General features: G+C 43.2%; 1 pseudogene; it reads right to left on the bottom strand.

Annotated features, from left to right (window-relative positions):
* LOC112209235 (anosmin-1-like) overlaps nt 1–18,747 on the bottom strand; it is a 184,898-nt pseudogene that overhangs the window by 40,496 nt on the left and 125,655 nt on the right.

The following is an 18,747-nucleotide window of genomic DNA, read 5'->3' as shown; positions in this document are numbered from 1 at the left end:
GGGGTCGGTCCAGGGGTCCTTGGTAGAAGTTGTTAGTTGAACTCCTTTGGGGTTCCATTTGTAAGACCATCTGTAGCTTGATGGCCTCAATTCTAGAGGAAACAAATTTGACAAGCAGGTTAAAAATAAAGGGTCCAAAGGCAAGTAATAGCAAGATGGCTGCCATGGGACCTAGAAAGGGGAGAAGTCATGATGCCCAACTCCAGAGGTTGGCATAAGAGTTTGAAAGATGTTGTCTGATTTCAGAAACCATTTCCTGTAAACACCAGGTGGCATCTCGTACTATCCCTGACTGGCTAGTGTAAAAACAACACTCTTCCCCTAAGAAGGTGCAGAGTCCTGCTTTCTCAGTAGTGAGGAGGTATAGGCCTCAGCAGTTTTGGAGAGTCACTGCTGCCAAAGAGTCTATTTGGGATTGTAAAGTAAGAATAGATTTTGTTATTTCTTGCAAACTCTGAGAAATCCTTTGAGAGTATGTGGTAGTAGAATAATGAAGTAGATAAACCAGCTATTTCAGTTCTGGTAGCAGTAGCCATTCCTAACCCTATAAGCAGGGGTATTGGTTGTATGGCTCTGTGCTGACAGACTTGAGCTTTGAGGGGTACTGATAAGTTCTGATTTCCTGGGGCAATGTTAATGTTGGGACTTAGGAAGACTAAGGTGCAGGTGCCTGTCCAGTTAGTGGGGAGGCAGATATAGTTCAACATTCCACATAAGAAGAATATGCCTTGGCTGGGTAGACAGAACTTGTTATGTATGTTAAAAAGGTGTGTGAGTTTCTTTTCATTTTCCCATACTCCTAGAGTACTTGCCAAGGTACCTCCAGTGAGCAGCTGGAAAGGGGTGTTGGGAGAAAACTGAGTGGCTCCCTGCGTTCTATTTTCCCATTGGAGAAAAAAAAGTTTTGTATCCACTAGGATCCATTCGAGAGAGTGATTGAAAGAGGGGATGAGAAGGCATTCACTAGTGGTGGCGGCACTGCTGCAGGGAAAACGAGATCATTTTATCTAGTCTGAGTTACAGGTAGGAGTAAATTACTGTCAAGAGGAAGGAAGATAGAAAGAAGGTTGATGTGATTAGGATTTTCATTCTGTCAGGAGCTAGAGTATATAGTCCTATCACAAAGAGTATGGTTAGTGTGCTGTTTTCCCCTACCTTTTTTAAGGAGGATGGGGTCTTTCCTCAGGATCAAATATGCATGTGCATGGCCCTCAACCCTGCCACTTTTCTCTTTTGATCACAGGATCAAAAAAGATAGAGCCTTTTTCGTCTGGGATGTTTCCTTCCGAAATAGGAGGTGCAAGTCCTCCAACAGTTCACAGGTATATCGAGGCTGGTCTGGCTGATCTTGGGACTGCTGAGCTGATGATCCCACAGGTTCCTCAGGGGATGTCCAAAGTTTAACTCAGGAGTGGTGAATCAAAGATTCCACTCCTGCCACGTTAACTGCAGTGGGAGTAGAGAGGATTACCAAGTATGGTCCTTCCCACAAAGAGTCCAGAGATGGGGAGGTAGAGGGAAGAGATTTGACCAACACTAGATCTCCTGGTTGAAACAACTCTGCTCCCTTTTCTCTGTGACAACCTTCAGGTAGGTTTTTAAGGTTTTGTTGATATTTTGCCAAAGAAGTTATATCTTTCACCAAGTTGGCCATTTCCTGATCAAGTAGGAGGTCATCTGGGAGAAAAGGTCACCTGTACAGCATTTCATATGGACTAAGCCCTATTTTGTGGGGAGAATTTTGGATTCTCAACAGGGCCATAGGCAAAAGAGTAAGCCATGGGAGGTGAGTTTCTTGTGTTAGTTTCCTTAAGTGCCTCTTGAGCGTTTCATTTGCCTTCGTGACTTCCCCTGAGGATTGTGGCCTCCAGGAGCAGTGAAGATGATATTGTATCCCTAGTGCCCTGGAGATTCCCTGAGTTATCGTGGCTTTAAAAGCTGGACCATTGTCACTCTGTAAGCTTTGGGGAAGCCCAAATCTAGGAATTATTTCATGAATTAGGACTTTAATCACTTCCTGAGCCTTCTCTGTCTTGCAGGCGAAAGCTTCTATCCAATTTGTAAAGGTATCAACACAGACCAACAAGTATTGAAATCCCTTTGACTTAGGCATATGGGAGAATTCTAACTGCCAGTCCTTTCCAGGATAGTGACCTATTCTTTGTTCCCTCAATGGGGCCTTATGATGAACCAAGGGATTATTCTTTTGGCACACCTCACAGGCTTTGACTACCTGTTGGATGGTCTGGAGGAGATTTGGCCCTGTAAATAGGGATTTGGCCATTTGATTAGTGTTTTCAATACCTATATGAAAAGTTTGGTGGAGGGTTTTAAGTATTTTCCACTGGCTGGCTTCAGTTATAAGTACCTTTCCTTCTTCTGTTACCAACCACCCTGAAGGAAGAAAATTATGCCCCTGTGAAAGGCCCCATTCTGTTTCAGTCAGGGAATACTGGGGCTTAATCTCTTGGAGGGGTTGTTCCATACCAAAGGTCCTTCTGTAGGTATTTCTAATAAGGGGTTCCACCTGGTAGCAATTTTGCCTCAGCATCTGCCTGACAGTTTCCTTCTGCTTTCTTTCCTTCACCTTTCTGATGGCTTTGGCAGTGTAAGACTGCCACTTCCTTGGGTTTTTGCACTGTGTGCAATAACTCTATAATTTCCTTGTGGTATTTAATGGGGGTTCCCCCAGAGGTTGGGAACTCCCTCCTTTTTCATATTGCATCATGGGCATGTAGGATTAGATAAGCATACTTGCTATCTATATACACATTTATTCTTTTTCCCTTTCCCAGTTATAAGTCTCAGGTAAGTGCCACTAGTTCTGCTAACTGGGCACTGGTCCCTAGGGGAAGAGGCTTACTTTCAAGTATGGCTACACTGCTAACTATGGCATAACTTGCCCTTCATACCCCATTCTCCACAAATGAACTTTCATCAGTGTATAGGTTAAGATCAGGATTAGTTAAGGGAACTTCTAAGAGATCATCTTGGGCAGCATACGTCTGGACTATAATTTGTTCACAGTCATGCGTAATCGTTTCCCCATCCTCTGGGAGAAAAGTGGCAGGGTTGAGGGCCATGCACGTGCGTATTTGAAGCACTGGTCCCTCAAGGAGTAGCACCTGCTATCTAAGGAGGCAGTTGTCTTATAGCCATAAACTTCCTTTGGCACCTAGTATGCCATTTACCTCATGAGTAGTCCAGACAGTGAGATCCTTTCCTTGTATTATTTTGATAGCCTCTGACACAGACAGCCACTGCGGCAACTAACTTTAAACAGTGAGGCCAGACTTTTGCTGCTGCATCTATTTCCTTACTTAGGTATGCCACTGGTTGTGGGGTTTTCCCACGAGTCTGAATAAGGTCTGCAAGAGCTATCCCTGCTCTCTCTGTGATGTATAAAGAGAAGTTTTGTCCTGTGGGAAGGCTTAAAGCTGGAGATTGTACTAAGGCCTACTTTAAGGTTTTGAAGGCTGTTTCTGCCTCTGGTTACCATTCTACAAGATGCCCTCTGGGTTTCCTTACTTACAGTATAGAGGGGCCTGGCTATCTTGCTGTATCCAGGGATCCCTAGTCAGCAAAAGCCGGTAATTCCAAGGAATCCCCACAACTGTTTTAATGTTTTAGGCTGAGGATAAGCCAATATAGGCTGTATTCATTCCATGCTGAGGGTCCTGGTCCCTCTGGCTAAGATTAGGCCTAGATATTTGACCTGCTGTAGGCAAAGCTGGGCCTTCGACCCAGACACATTGTACCCTTGATTAGCTAGAAAGTTCAAGAGATCTAGAGTAGCCTGCTGGCATGAGGCTTCCAAAATGGTAGCCAAAAGCAAATCATCCACATATTGAAGGACCAGAGTGCCTGGACTTGAGAGGTGGCCTAGATCTTGGGCCAGTGCCTGACCAAACAGATGAGGGCTATCCTTAAATCCTTGGGGTAAGATCATCCATGTAAGTTGGGGTGTGTGGTCTGTGGGATCCTTAAAAGCAAAGAGGAACTGGGAGTCAAAGCAAAGAGTGCAGGGGAATACAGAAGAAGGCATCCTTGAGGTCCAGAACCATCAACCATTCTGCTTCCTCTGGTATTTGAGAGAGCAAGATATAGGGGTTTGGTACAACTGGATATAGAGGAATTACTGCTTCATTATTGAGTCTAAGATCTTGCACTAGTCTCCACTGACCATTCAGTTTTTGTACTACTAGAATTGGGATGTTGCAGAGACTGCTGCATTTCCTTACCAAGCCTTGAGCTTTCAAATATTTAACAATATTCTGTAATCCTTTATGAGCTTCAGGCCAAAAGGGATATTGCCTTTTAACCTGATTTGGACTGGGTGGGCATTTTTTGCCCTTCCAAATTGTCCTTCCAATGCCCAGACTTCAGGGTTGATTCCCTCCTCAAGTAGGGGACAACAAATGTGTAACTTGTTCCCCATATTCATGTAGATAATAGCTCCCACCTTGGCTAATATATCCCTCCCTAATAAGGGTGTGGGACTTTCAGGCATAACAAGAAAGGCATGTGAAAAGAGCAAAGTCTCCCAATTACAACTGAGGAGGTGGGAGAAATACCTGTTTAAAGGCTGTCCCAGGATTCCTCAGATGGTAATGGACCTTGAAGACAGTCATCCAGGACAGGAGATTAACACTGAGAAGGCCACGCCAGTGACCAGGAGGAAGTCAATTTCCTGGCCCTCAATAGTTAAACACACCTGGGGCTCAGTGAGGGTGATGATATGAGCTGGCGCTTGCCCTGGGCACCCTCAGTCCTGTTGTTGGGTCATCTGGTTGGGGGCTTCTGACCCAGGGAACCTTCATCCTCTGGGGTAGTGCACCTTCCAGTGATTGCCTAAGCATAGTGGACATGGACGAGGGGGCAGCTTGTTTCTCATTGAATAATCTATTTAAAAGTGTCCTTGCAAACCACAGTGATAAAAATCCCTACCAGGTGACTGGCCTGCTCCATTTTCTGTCCTCTCTGAACCACCAAGGTTTGTTTGTCTGAGGGCCATGACTAAGGCTGCAGCCTTTCTCTGATCTCACTTTTCCTTTTGGGCCTGTTCCTGTTGGTCCCTATTATAGAACACCAAGGTTGCCAGGTTTAATAATGTCTCTAGATTTTGTTCAGGGCCCAGGGCTTGCTTTTGGAGCTTTCTCGTGATATCTGCAGCTGATTGGGTAATAAACTTATCTTTTAGAATCATTTGACCCTCGAATGATTTGGGTGACAGGAGAGTATATTTTCTTAAGGCCTCTCATAGCCACTCAAGGAAGGCAGAAGGAATTTCTTCCTTTCCCTGGGTTATGGTGGACATCAATGAATAATTCATGGGCTTTTTTCTAATTCTCCTCAGTCCTTCTAGAACACAGGTCAACAGATATTTATGACTCCAGTCCCCATGATCTGAGTCAAGGTCCCAGTGGGGATCCATACTGGGGATGGCTTGCTGACCAGTAGGGAATTTGTCCCTTTCTTCAGCTGTCATTCTATCATTTACTTGACTAAGATACCAGGTATCTCCAAACTCTCAGGCTGCAGCTAAAGCCACATACTTTTCATTAAAGGCCAGGTTTTGATCTAACAATAGCATGACATCTCTCCAAGCGAGGTCGAAGGTTTGCCCTAGACCCTGTAGGACAACTATGTACCTATCAGGATCATCTGAAAATTTCCCCAGGCCTGCCTTGATCTGCTTTAAATCAGAGAGGGAAAAGGGGATATGTATCCGGGTTGGGCCAAATTCTCCTCCTCCTACAGCTTGAAGGGGACAAAACTGATAGCCCAGGGGTTTTTGTGGTCCTTTGGGGATTTCTTTGCTTATTTCCTTCTGGGCAGGGGAGATTAGAGGAGGATTATCATTAATAGGAAGGGGAGCTATAGGGAGACTAGGATATGGAGGTAAGCTGAGAGGTCCTCCTGTGGGATGTAAATTGTAAGCTCTGCATAGTTGTGTATTCTCCCTCAGTGAAAAGAAAGCTCGGACATAAGGTATTTCCCTCCATTTGCCTTCCCTCTTACACAAAAGGTCAGGATGCAGGATAGTATTGTAATTTGTACTTCCCTCAGGTGTCCATTTTTCCCCATCAGAGAGAGAATATTGGGGCCAAGCTGTAGTGCAGAAAAAAATAAGTCACCTCTTTTTTTTTTTTTTTTTTTTTTTTTTTGAGACGGAGTCTCGCTCTGTCGCCCAGGCTGGAGTGCAGTGGCGCGATCTCGGCTCACTGCAAGCTCCGCCTCCCGGGTTCACGCCATTCTCCTGCCTCAGCCTCCCGAGTAGCTGGGACTACAGGCGCCCGCTACCACGCCCGGCTAATTTTTTGTATTTTTAGTAGAGACGGGGTTTCACTGTATTAGCCAGGATGGTCTCGATCTCCTGACCTCGTGATCCACCCGCCTCGGCCTCCCAAAGTGCTGGGATTACAGGCGTGAGCCACCGTGCCCGGCCATAAGTCACCTCTTTTTCAGGGTTTGTGGGTCAAATTAGTCCAATGGCTTAGGATGCATTTCAAGGGACAGCCTGTTGCTGCCTGAGTGTTTCCCATCTGAAAGACAAAACCGCCCATGGTTTTGGTTTGTTTTGTTTCTCCCCCTGCCCAAGAACCCACAATGGTCCCTGGACCCTGCTGATTGGAATAGCTGTGTTCACCGATGCAGCAGCAGAAACAACCCCTGCTCAAGAATCCGCAACGGTCCCTGACCATGCTGATTGGAATAGTTGCACTCACCGACGCAGCAGCAGAAACACTAGTTTTCCTCCCAGACCAGATGGAGGACCAGGGAAGGTCGGATTTAGCAGCCCTTACTGACACATTCTCGAAAACCTGCACGCTTGCCTGTCCTCCTAGACCACAAGGAGAACCAACCGAGAAAAATCAGATTTAGTCGCCCTTACTGACATATTCTCAAAAACCTGTTAGAGTCCTTAGTGTTCTCCTGTTAGTATTGGGACTTTACCCCTGTCCTATAAAGATGTTATGCCCCCAAAATGAAGTGGAGGGCCATACCTTCAGGGAGGGAAGGGATCTCCAGGGTTGGAAGAGTGACACCTTTTGTCTTCACTTGTATGAATAGGAAGGATACAATTTCTGAGGCTCCCCATATCCTAGCTTCAGGAATAGCTTTCATTAGGCCTGTTAGTCTGAGGAGGGATCCTAAAATTCCAGGTAGTCCCCACTACGATGGGGCTTTGGGCAAAAATTATATCTTCTGACTGGTAAGCCTGGGTGCCTAAAGAAGGTAACAGAGTCCTGGAGTTTATACTAGAAATCATTCTTATAGGAGAAACTAGAAAAGCACCAGAGACAGGTAACAATTTTTAGAAGCAGGACTAACCTCGGAGAAGAGAGGCGAGAGGAAGTTTGTCTGGCAGGCATTAGGACCCAGGGCGCAAGGGTCAGGATACATAAGATAGATGGGTGAGTCTCGCTTGGGCGACATGCTTTGAGAGTTCCGCTCATGGCCGCAGGGTCAACCAACTTGTTGTCGGGACCCTGGAGCTGCATGGCTTTCCTCTCCGTCGACCCTCAGCGCAGCCCAGAAGTACAAGAAGAGCAGAAGCTGGTTCTGAGCAAACCAATGGTCCCAACTCCGAACAGTCCGGGGGTCATTAGAGAGCCCTTTCCCAGAAAGCATGACACCTGTGTCTTTAGTCCAGTGGCCATGCTAGTCGCTTTTAACTGGCCGACAGGTGCCCGGTATTTAGTCCCTGAACTCTAAGGAAAAATAGGACAGAATAGCAAGTGAAAGGGGTCTTACAGTACTCACTGTGTGGCAAAAGGCGATTGTCTCACCGCTCAGCAACAGGTGATGGTCTCACTGCTCTGTGATAGTCTCACCGCTTGGCGATTGGTGATGGTCCCTTCGTGGTCACCAAAATCTGTCCAGAATTGGTGGGTTCTTGGTCTCACTGACCAGGAAAGAAGCCACAGACCCACATGTTGAGTGTCACGTTCTTAAAGGCAGTGTGTCTGGAATATGTTCCTTCTGATTTTCAGATGTGTTCGGAGTTTCTTCCTTCTGGTGGGTTCATGGTCTTGCTGGCTCAGGAGTGAAGCTGCAGACCTTTGCAGTGAGTGTTACAGCTCTTAAGGTGGCACACCTGGAGTTGTTCATTCCTCCTGGTGGGTTTGCAGTCTCACTGGCTTCAGGAGCGAAGCTGCAGACCTTCACAGTGAGTGTTACAGCTCATAAAGGCAGTGCAGACCCAAAGAGTGAGCAGCAGCAAGATTTATTGCAAAGAGCTAAAGAACAAAGCTTCCACAGCGTGGAAGGGGACCCAAGCGGGTTGCCACTGCTGGTTCAAGCAGCCTGCTTTTATTCGCTTATCTGGCCCCACCCACATCCTGCTGATTGGTCCATTTTACAGAGAGCTGATTGGTCTGTTTTGACAGGGTGCTGATTGGTGCGTTTACAATCCCTGAGCTAGACACAAAAGTTCTCCGTGTCCCCACTAGATTAGCTAGATACAGAGTGTCAACACAAAAGTTCTCCATGTCCCCACCAGAGTAGCTAGATACAGAGTGTTGATTGGTGCATTCACAAACCCTGAGCTAGACACAGGGTGCTGATTGGTATGTTTACAAACCTTGAGCTAGACACAGAGTGCTGATTAGTGTATTTACAATCTCTTAGCTAGACATAAAGTTTCTCCAAGTCCCCACCAGAGTAGCTAGATAGAGTGTTGATTGGTGCATTCACAAACCCTGAGCTAGACACAGGGTGCTGATTGGTATGTTTACAAACCTTGAGCTAGATACAGTGCTGATTGCTGTATTTACAATCCCTTAGCTAGACATAAAGTTTCTCCAAGTCCCCACCAGAGTAGCTAGATACAGAGCGTCAATTGGTGCATTCATGTACCCTGAGCTAGACACAGGGTACTGATTGGTGTGTTTACAAACCTTGAGCTAGATGCAGAGTGCTGACTGGTGTATTTACAATCCCTTGGCTAGACATAAAGGTTCTCCAAGTTCCCACCAGACTCAGGAGCACAGCTGGCTTCACCCAGTGGATCCTGCACCTGGCCGCAGGTGGAGCTGCCTGCAAGTCCTGCGCATGAGCCCACACTCCTCAGCCTTTGGGCAGTCATGGGACTGTGCACCATGGAACAGGGAGCGGTGCTGATTGGGGAGACTCAGACATGGTGGGCTGCAGGTCCCAAGACCTGCCCTGTGGGGATGCAGCTAAGGCCTGGCAAGAAATTGGGCACAGCAGCTGCTGGCCCAGGTGCTAAGCCCCTCACTGCCAGGGGCTTGCAGGCAGGGGCAGGCCACTCCAAGTGCCTGGCCCACCGAGCCCACGCCCACCCTGAACTTGTGCTGGCCCACAAGCGCCCTGGGCAGCCCTGGTTCCCACCCACAACTCTCCCTCCACACCTCCCTGCAAGCTGAGGGAGCCGGCTCTGGCCTTGGCCAGCCCAGAAAGGGGCTCCTACAGTGCAGTGGGGGGCTGAAGGGCTCCTTAAGCATGGCCAGAGTGGGCGCCAAGGCCGAGGAGGTGCCCAGAGCAAGCGAGGTTGTGAGGGCTGCCAGCATGCTGTCACCTCTCAGTCTAAATGCAGTTGCTTCTACCTAAAATATAAAAGGCAAAACAGCCGGCATGCCCCTGCATTCTGTGAACTTCCTCGGTAGAAATGAATGGGAGGGAAGCTTTCCTGCATCCATGGCATCTCTCAGTTTAGCAGAGGCCTCTTTTCAGGCCAGTTGCCTTGAGTTGAAATACCCTCTGTGAGAAGAGCATTCCTTCCTCCAGTTCCCACTCACCCCATCCGTAGTCTTTCTCCGCTTCTTCTTTGTTGGGACAAGAGACTTACTGCTGACCATCCAGCTCCAAAAGACATTGTAGTAATGCACAAGGATGTCCGGCTCCTCGGTGAGATCCCAAACTATAGTGACGGTCACACTCCCATCACTGTTGACGGTGGAGTTGGCCAGCCGGAGGTTAGCCGGCACTGGTGGGGCAGATGGATCTGAAATCCCAGAACAAAGACACATCATATGACTCCACAAAACTAACATCTTTGGACATGTAATGACTACATGGTCAACACGTGAAGCATTGCTTTTTATAAGTAGAAAAGCTGAAAACAGCAGGGGGCAGGATGGCTTATGTCTATAATCCCAGCACTTTGCAAGGCAGAGGCGGGCACAATCTTTTGAGTCTAGGAGTTTGAGACCAACCTGGCCAACACAGTGAAACTCTGTCTCCACAAAATATAAAAAATTAGCTGGGCAGGTTGGTGCATGCCTGTGGTCCCAGCTACTCAGGAAGCTGAGGCGGGAGGATCATTTGATCTGAAAAGGTTGAGGCCGCAGTGAACTGTGATTAGCACCACTGCATGCCAGCCTGGGCAAGAGAGTGAGACACAGTCTCCAAAAAAGAGTAAAAGAGAAGTGAAGCTGAAAACAGGTTATTAAGATCTTCTTGTTCAGCCTCAAATAAAAAATCTAAAAAATGGTAAGATAAATTGGTTTGGTCCAAATTTGTAATCCAGAAGGATTATTTTAAGCGTTTCCATACCAAGACAACCCAGCCAAATTTTTAATATGCTGAAATTGATATCTTTTGGTAAAATACAGTAAAATTCAATGTGGGTGAATTGACATTAAATAGGTAAGCAACAGAGAATCACCTTTGAATACTCTAAAAAGGAAAAGAAATTCAGCTCACACAAATAATTGTTTTCACCTTAGTGGCCCTGTAGCTAGTGATTTTTGCATCAGCTAAGAGTAATAGAGATCAGAAAAAAAACTGCACCATTTTTTATCCACACTGCACACTGGATGACTTACCAGTAGCATTCATTTTTCTGATTGTCCCATTTCTGGTTTGTCTCATAAATGAAAACATTTTCAGATGTCAAGAGAAAGGTGAGGTGCTGGAATTACCACCTCACAAATCTCCATTGAAAATACGTATTTGAATAAGACTAAATATAGCAAAGCTGGAGGGTTTTTACTTCATTTTCTGTTAAAAATTGAGCAAGTGGAGATGCTTCTCACCACCAGTGATTTACAGAGGGTTTCATTTCAAGACACTGTCACAGGAAGATGCTGTCAATAATTCTCATTATAACAGCATGTGTGTTGGGGATTCAAAAAAGTCATATCTAACTTGATATAAATGAAGAAGACTGGAGAAAAAATATCCCATGTTTTTACTTTCAGTAGTTAGTAGTTTTGAAATGATGGAAACTTAAGTTATTTTTTGAAAGTTCTTGCTTTCCTCTATGAAATATAATGTGTGGACATTTAGTTAGGTTACTTCTTTTATTTTCTAGAAAAGAAAGCTTCATAGTATTTTTTAGGTAAGAGGTTAACTGAAAGCATATTATGTGATACTGTTAGTCAAGTCATTCTCTCTCTTTCTCTTTTAATTAACTTTTAAATTCCAAGGTATATTTGCAGTCTATGCATGTTTTTTATGGAGGTAAATATATGCCACAGTGGTGTGCTGCACAGATCAACCTATGACATAAATGTTAATCCCAGCACTCATTAGCTCTTCCTGATGCTCTTCTTCTCCCACCCCCATCCCCAGCGGGCCCTACTGTGTGTTTCTCCCCTCCATGTGTCCAGGTGTTATCATCGTTTAGCTGTTCAGTTCCCATTTATGAGGGAGAACATGCAGTGTTTCATTTTCTTTTCTTGCATTAGTTTGCTGAGAATAATGGCCTCCAGCTCTATCTATGTCCCTGCAAAGGACATGATCTCATTCCTTTTTATGGCTGCATAGTATTCCATGTGTCTATACACCACATTTTTTTTTTATCCAGTCTACTGTTGATGGACATTTGGGTAAATTCCATATCTCTGCTATTGTGAATAGTGCTGCAATGAACACACATGTGCTTGCATCTTTACAGAAGAATGATTTACATTCCTTTGGGTATACACCCATTAATGGGATTGCTGGATCAAATGGTATTTCTGAATCAACCTGTTCTTATTCAATAACAGGAATCTCTGGAATGTCCAACACTTATACTGAGATATGCTGATTCCCTGAGTGCAGGTGGGACCCAGGAATATTTCATATGAAACACACAGGTAATACTGAGGTAGATGACCTAAGAAAACTCATCTGGTAGGGTCAAAAGTAGACAAGTACTACATCAAGTGGCTACAAACTATGAGGTCTGAACATCACAATGTGTAAGGATGAAATATTTGTTCCTATTCTTATTAGGACAGGAAGCACCCCAACCTGGAAGTTTGGCAGTGCCATCTGAGGACTCCCTCAGTCATCAATATTGACAACACTGATCACTTTCTTCTCTTAAAAATGCAGGCTTCACTTGGTTTTCAGGACACTAATAGATTTTCATTCAGTTTCAATGGAAGCTACTTCTCAGCCCCATGCTCCATGATCTTTAGCTCCCATCTTCTCTAGATAGGAGAGTGTTCTGCATCTGAATTCAGGGGTCTCTCTCTTCTCATCTACACTCATTCTCTAGGGATCTCATCAGATGTCACACTTTTAAAAACATCTTTGTGCTGATGACTTTCAAACTGATATCTTCACTATAGACCAAGCCCCTGAATGCAGATCTAATCATTCAAATATCAATACTCAAAAAATATCTTCCAGCAGCTCTATTTGGATGTCTCAGAGGCATCTCAAAACTAATGTGTCCCAAAGCAAAATCATGATCCCTATACATAGCCCACCACTAATACATAGCCCACCACACACAGCCCACTACTGACAACAACTCGGTACATGGGAATTGCTCTTTCCAGTTGCTCTGGCCCCAACCCTTGAAGTCATACATTTATTTTGCAGTCACATCCCTTGAACAAATTGTGTTAGCACTACCTTCAAAGTGTAACAGGAATTTAACTGCCTTTCACCACTGCCAATGCCCTGGGCCAAGCCAACATCATCTCTCCCTGATTACTGCCAAAAGCTCCCCACTGCCTCCCTAGAGGTTTTTCTGAATACAACAGCCTGATGATTCTATACTGCAAGAGACCATCTCATTCCTGTGCACAGAAGTTCCTTACTTGGAGTAAAACCACTAGGAGTCTCCTGAATGCCCTACAACCTGTGCCTCAGTTACCTCCCAGAGCACCTTTCATTTTATCACCTCCACCCCTCAGCCCAGTCACACTGGTTCTTGGAAAGGAAAACCATGATGCTGCTGAAGTTTTCCTGTCTATTTGCCTAAATGCTTTCCCTGGTGTCTCCATGGCTGGCTCCTTTTCCTGTTGAAGGTCTACTAAATGTGACCCTATTTAAAATAGCTACATGTGCTTTGTTCCATTTACCAAAAAAAAGTCACCATGATGATGCCTTGCTTCATTATTCTCCAAGCCCTTATTAGTAACTGTTACGGTAAATATTGAGTGTCAACTTGATTGGATTGAAGGATCCAAAGTGTTGATCCTGGGTATGTCTGTGAGGATGGTGCCATGGAGATTAACATTTGAGTCACTGGACTGGAAAAGACAGACCCTCCCTCAATCTGGGTGGGCACCATTCCAATCAGCTGCCAGTGCAGCCAGAATAAAAGCAGGAAGAAGAAGTGGAAACTTTAGACTGGTTTAGTCTTCTGGCCTACATCTTCCTCCCATGCTGGATGCTTCCTGCCCTCGAACATCAGACTCCAAGTTCTTCAGCTTTGGGACTCGGACCTTTGAATGCAGACTGAAGGCTGCACTGTCGGCTTCCCTACTTTTGAGGTTTGGGGACTTTGACTGGCTTCCTTGCTCCTTAGCTTGCAGATGGCCTATTGTGGGACCTCACCTTATGATTGTGTGAGTCAATACTCCTTAGTAAACTCCCCTTTATACATACATCTATCCTATTAGTTCTGTCCCTCTAGAGAACCATGACTAATACACAAACTGACTTATTAGGTACCTTGTTTGCTGTCTGCTTCCACTCACGATAATGAAAGCTCCCTGAGAGGAGGATTGTTTGCTTGTTTTTTCACATCTGTATCTCCAGAGTCCAGAAGAGCACCTAGCACACAGTATGTGCTCAGTAAGCAATTGCTGAGTGAATAAACGAAGGACAAGCTTCTAAATGTTACCTTTGACTTGTAATGTGATATTTCAGTTTCAGGTTCAATGTCAATTAGCATTGCTAAATCACAAGATCCTAAAGTGAATTGCAAAATCAAAGGAGTGTTCTTCCCAGTTTGAAATAAAATAATTAAATCAACGCCCCTTCCACTGGTGTAGGAGTTAATTTTTAATCTACCAAAGGGAGCTACCAACCTTCCTGGGAGGGAACGAACTTACAAGTGAATCATCACTTCAAGGCAAGAGAAGAATTAAAATGTATAAAGATAATAACAGCCATTTGTGTTCTCAGCAATGTACCTGAATATCTACATGCTGAAAATAAGTAGTCACATGATTTTTCCAGATATTCTAGGTTCATAAGGAAAACCTCAGAATCATATCCTCTTCTAAAGAAACTCCAATATTTAAGAGGGTCACTGATACTAGGAATTTAATCATCTTCTTTAATTTATTTCATTCATTACATCATTTCCTGCCCTGGAAAATTTTGCTCATTGTAATAACCCAGAATAATGTCATCTAGTTTATGAAACATTGTAAAACACGAAACAACGCAATTTATGAAAGCAACTTTTGAGAAAACAATGCTTTCAAAGGTATGAATTAATAATATTTTCTTGTCATTTTCTCAAAAGGAAGGCCCATTTTGAGTTGATAATACCAAAATGGCACACTTCCATTACCAAGATGATGCACTCCCATCTCTTTCTCCCTCAAAATAATCACTATAAAATTATAAAATCAGGCCAGGCATGGTGACTTATGCCTGTAATCTTAGTGCTTTGGGAAGCTGAGGCAGGAGGACTATTTGAGGGCAGGAGCTCAAGACCAGCTTAGGCAATAGCAAAAGACCTTGTCTCTACAGAAAAAATAAAATTAGCTGGGCTTGGTGTCATGTGCCTGTGGTCCTAGCTATGCAGGAGGCTGAGGCAGGAGAATTGCTTTAGTCTGGGAGTTCAAGGCTACAGTGAGCTATGACTGCACAACTGCCCACCATCCTGGATAACAGATGAGATTCTGACTCTTAAAAAAAAAAGAACAAAAAGAAAACAAAACCAAAAAAGAATGATAGAGATCAGCTGTTTATTGCTGCGATCCTCCTCTGTAAACCAGCCATTCATTTATCCACTTATTCACTATGGGGTTCAGGTGAGACAGGGTCAATCCAGTTTCTCTAATCAGAAGCATTTTATTCAATCCTAACAAGTTTCTATATTTAAGCCATTCTCTGCCTTAAGAATTGGTTCCCTACATTATGAAACAAGGTATATTCATTTGACTGAATTATACAGAATGTTTTCTTTCATTATGCATTATGTTTTAATTGTTTTAGAATTTTGAAATGTAGTTGGAGATTTCCATGTGAAATTTATATATATATGTATACACACACACACACACACATACACGTATATAGATGTACATATGCATAAATAGACAGTGGCTGATGAGAGCCAGAGAGTCAGAGAGGGAAACTCTATACATTATTATAAAGCCCTAAGGAATTTTACAACTTATTTCACATGTTTTTAACTGGTGAGGGCTTTAGGGGTCAGAGAGGTAAACAGATATGTCCAAGATCATTCACATCATTGATGGCAGAACAAGGAGTGTGACAACAAAAATGAGAGAAAGATGGGGTGGAGGGTATAACAATACACAACTCTAGGTGCCACACTCTACATATGTTATATTCCACTGTCATAATGAGGAACAATGTCCCTATAGAATGTAAAAATTCTAAGCCTTTTAATGGGAAAAGTGTCTGTTACAATAGTCTAGTGCAGGCATTGATATAGGCTTTTTCCAGAAAGGGCCAGATAGTAAAGAGTTTAGGCTTTGTGGACCATATGGTCTCCGTTACAATCACTCAACTCTGCCCTCACAGCTCAAAAGCAGCCACAGACAACATGTAAACAAATGAGGGTGGCTATGTTCCCATAAAACTTGATTTGCAAAACTAGGTTGCAGGCCAAATTTAGACCCTGGGCCACTGACTGCTCTCCCCCGATTAGCAAAATTTCAGAGTGTGATACCATTAGGTTTAGGAAATGATGTGAGCACTGTTTATTCCTAATTTTACAAACATACAGTTGTATTTTGTCTATTAAATGTTAACATTATTGTGCTCATTTTAGAGATGGCGAAATTGAGGATCATAGTTTGATTCACTACTTCAAGAACAGAGTTTGATTTACTACCTCTTCAAGTGAGAGGACGGGAGTCACACCACAAGGCCAGTGCTCTCCTAACCCTTCCTCTGAGTCTCAAATATGGGCATTTTCCCCCATCTCACTTCTCTTTCTGTTTGATGCCAACTCCCTCCTTATGAACCTCACAATTATCTGCAGAAACACACTGCAGAGAGCAAGAATATTTTCAGAGATAACTGAAATAGAAAGGCTGTATTAGCTCCTTCTATGCTATACAATTTGTGTGATTACCAATGTAAAATATGCTACATATTTAGCATGTATACCCAATTTCAGCCTTGAAGAAAAATAGTTCCTTTTATTGACGATCATTTGTGGTGCTTTCAGCAGCGGAGGATAAAACATTGGATTTCAGAAAGATAAATTTCAGGTTTCATCACTTAACCTCTTGTGTTTCATGACACAAACAGGCAAAGTAATGAGCATGAAGGTTTGACACGATGGAAGGACTATAAGTCTATGTTGCATAAAAGTGATAATAAAATCACTTATCACCCTTGGAGAAATGTAGGCGTATTAGTGCACTGACATGGAATCTCATGGGAGAAGACCACTTCTGCTTGTCCCAGGAGAAATGCCATCACTTTTTCTGAGGCAGGCTTCTCTGGATTTTTGAGATAACACTATTTGTTAAATACAGGAACCCATGCCTGCATATTAAAAAAACAACTAAGTAGCATGCAAACGAGGCTATAAAGAGGGCAACGATTACAGATCATCAAACAGAAACATGCACATGCACACACGGAGAACAATACCCATTTCAAAAAATGAATGTGGACTTTACTTATTTCATTTCTACCAATAATGTCTATAGATTAAACTTCCCACTGAAATGCATCATAAGAATACCTTGCAAGGTATATAACTTTTGTTAAGTGTAGTTATATTTTAAAAACAATAATATAACTGTGTCACATAGTTTTAAACTAAATACAAGTTTTGTTCTAATAATATTTAACCTTTTCTTTCTTCTTTCCAGACTTAGCAGTTGGGGTAGCATTCCTTCTCCATTTAAAAAAAAAAAAAAAAAAAAAAAAAAAACTTAGCAAAACTGCTGAAGCTACACTGCAGGCAAATTTCCAACTATTAAATAGTTTCAAGACATATGTACAGCCAAGCCTTTTGCCCATTGGAAACAGTACATCCCAAGCCGCTGTGGAACAGAGTAAAAAGTCATGTGCCCCCACAGGGCAACAGGGAACTTTATTACCACCAGTGACGTCTGCTCTAGTTTTGCTGACACAGTAACGCATGCGTGGAGTAACATCCATGTGATACCTATATGCTGTGAAAACAATGCTGTCTGCTTCCTTTTCCTTTGTAATGTATCCTACATACATAGGGAAATAAGGAGAAAAAGATAGATAAAGAACTTGGGATTTGAAGAGAAATGAATATGATGACTAAGATATTATGCTAGGTTAAAGAAAATTTAAGTTAGATTTTTACATGTTTCTTCATAAGATCCCTTAAAAGTGTGTTATTTTGTTATGTCAAATTGATAACTAATTTCAAATGAACAAACATGTTTGCCTGCTTTAGGCAACATACCCAAAAAAATGAATTTGGATTTTCCCTTGTACAATCCACAAAATTGGAACTCTTCCTTCTTTTACTACCCATATTGACACAGAAATGTGATCATGGTAGCCAGAAACAAACACATTATTTCCCAAATTCAGCAAACAAGTAAATACTATTTTTTACTAGGTAGCAGCTACTTCACAATATATACTTCCAATACTAAGCATGCAATGTATGTATTTTTTTACTCATTTAATAAGTATCAACAACATCAAGGAAAGGTTAAACACCACTTTACTGAAAAAAGATAAGCAACTGCAACATGAAGCGCACAGTATTTTTGTATGTGTAACCCTGACTCCAAACTGGTTATTCATAAAGTTTGAGCTCTCTATTGGTTAGACATTAGCGGTCTTCTCATTCCAAGAAGTGGGCAATAATGTAAAGCTTGTCAAATGTGGGGAAATGAGAAAGGTGAAAAACACAAAAAAGAAACTAGAAAGGGATGCCTGTTTGATTACCTCTGTACCTCCTTAACTAACATTGTGTCTGGGCTCAGGGCAAGATCTGCCAGCATGCAAACAGGATACACTAGGAACAGCTGCAGACAGTGACTGACTGCACTGGTGCTAGAACACCATAACACTATTAATCCCCTCCAGTGAGGAGCTCTGAGGTGTTTGTGCTTCACAAACAAGCTTTCTATATTAGGCTGACACATCCCAAAGGCAGTAACAGGCAAAGCCCAGACCCAGGCAAAGTCTTGATAACATTATCAAAGAAGCCAGGGCTCAAAGGATTGTGTTGTGGAGACTCTCCCAGTACTCCCTCAATATAGGGAGAAGAAAATAAATTTTCCTTTCCCCTATGATATGAGTAAACATATGAGTTTATACATTCCTGTTTTCTGTAACTAGTAACTTCAAGTATTCTGTTTTATCTAAGCAGCAAGGTGAAGGTTATAAGACGTGCCT

This window comes from Pan troglodytes, chromosome Y (genome assembly GCF_028858775.2).
Source record: "Pan troglodytes isolate AG18354 chromosome Y, NHGRI_mPanTro3-v2.0_pri, whole genome shotgun sequence".
Classification (NCBI taxonomy): Eukaryota; Metazoa; Chordata; class Mammalia; order Primates; family Hominidae; genus Pan; species Pan troglodytes.
The sequence above is the reverse complement of the archived record's forward strand: the minus strand, read 5'-3'. Positions and strand labels throughout refer to the sequence as shown.